Here is a 1,834-nt window from a genome sequence, read left to right as displayed (position 1 = left end):
TTCCTGTATCTGTGCTTGCTTGCTTGCTTGTTTAAACAGTTTAAAAAGTCAAAAGTGGTCTATGGCAGTTTATGTCAGTTAAGCATAGGAACAATTATGTGTACATCCACTAGTACTACAAAGCAACTGAAAACATCTTGAATCTAGTTCCCTCATTATTCCTGTTCTTCATTATGAGAGTGGTGTAAGAATATTATAAGGTTAATTAACTTTTTCTAGGCATTTTTACCTGTTTTAAGTAATGTTATTTTATGAAAACATCCTGTTTTATTGGCAGATAATTTCACTACTTTTAATCATTATTTCTTTAAACTAGCACAGCTACTTGTATTATATCTTGAAACAAATAAAACGATCTGGCAATGGAATAAGACACTTTAAATATTTATGTAAAATGACTTAAAGCAAATGCAAATGTGTAGAAATAGGTGGAATAAGCGTATAATGTTACAAGAATCTCATATACGAGAAATTTTATATGTATTGACTACATTTAAGAAGTTTTCACGTATAACGATGTAATTTTTGCAGTTTTTGTGTCTCTTTCATTTTAGAATGTCCATTTAATTGTTAGACAAACATCTGATCACTTTATTGTATAACATCTACCTTGTACTTGCACTCACTCACCACTTTATGACCAAAGTCCTAGATCTGGCATGATCATGCAATTTTAGCTGAATTGCCATATGAGAAATTGCTAATGATGATTTAATTGTCTTTTATTGTTCACTGTATGGAACTACTACAATATCCTCAAGTGGACAATTGGCTGATTAGCTATATGTCTTCTTAGCTGTGTTTACTTAGTAGCTAACACAGGTTGCACTGTCAAAATGATACACTACACTGCTGTGTGTGTGCAGTGTCAGTCATACAGATTCATGTGTAGAGTCAAGGCTAAATTTTTTTCTTGTGAGTGAAAATATAGACATAACAACACTCTGTTAGCATACATGCTTAAAACTGTTACATAACTAACAAATAAACAAACCTCACCTGTACTGCCCTCTAAATGTGTTATAGAACCAAGTTAGACATGATGTGTCACAATAAAAATACACTGATTTGGCCTTAACTTAGTGCAAACAATATAAATTCTGCTTGTCACAGCATAATATGAATGTGAAATCTAACAATTGTGGAGGAGAATTGTAGTTAGCCTAAATAATTGCGCTTAAGAGATACTGTAATAATAACGTAATTGTGATTATGTAATAATTGTGACAAGCCTAATTAGACTATTGTCTAAGCATGTGTCAGGCTCCAATTTTGCGGGCCAAAATACTGCAGACTTCAGCATGCTGCCTCATTAAACACACCTGATTCAGCTCCTCAGCTAATTAGCAAGAACTTTGTGAACTGAATTCAGAGCATTAGACGAGGGTAAACAATAATATCTGCAGCACTTTGGCCCGGAAGGTCCCAAGTTTGACAAGCCTGATCTAAGGGTACCCACAAAGTAGGCATATATTGGTCTGCTGGCTTATTAAGGTCCGGCACCCCGCTGACTGTATGCCAGCTGCTAGTCTGACCGCCCAGATTATTGTCCTGCATACAAGGTCTAACTAGTTTTAATCTTCTCAAACAGATTTTAAATGCACATAGACTTTTATATTGGAAAAGCTAAGCTAATACAAATATTATAAACAACTGAGAGGAAAAAAATACTTACTAGACCTATGTAAAATTGTAAAATGTTAATAGTGGAATGAGGGCCAAAAAGACAAAACAAAATACAAATAAAGAAAGCAGAATTTACAAATGTAATTTATAACATTACACATTAACATTACATTTTGTTACAGAAATGCTTAACAAATACGACTGTAAA

The sequence above is a fragment of the Colossoma macropomum genome, unplaced genomic scaffold (genome assembly GCF_904425465.1).
Source record: "Colossoma macropomum unplaced genomic scaffold, Colossoma_macropomum, whole genome shotgun sequence".
Taxonomy (NCBI): Eukaryota; Metazoa; Chordata; class Actinopteri; order Characiformes; family Serrasalmidae; genus Colossoma; species Colossoma macropomum.
This window is presented reverse-complemented; position numbering follows the sequence as displayed.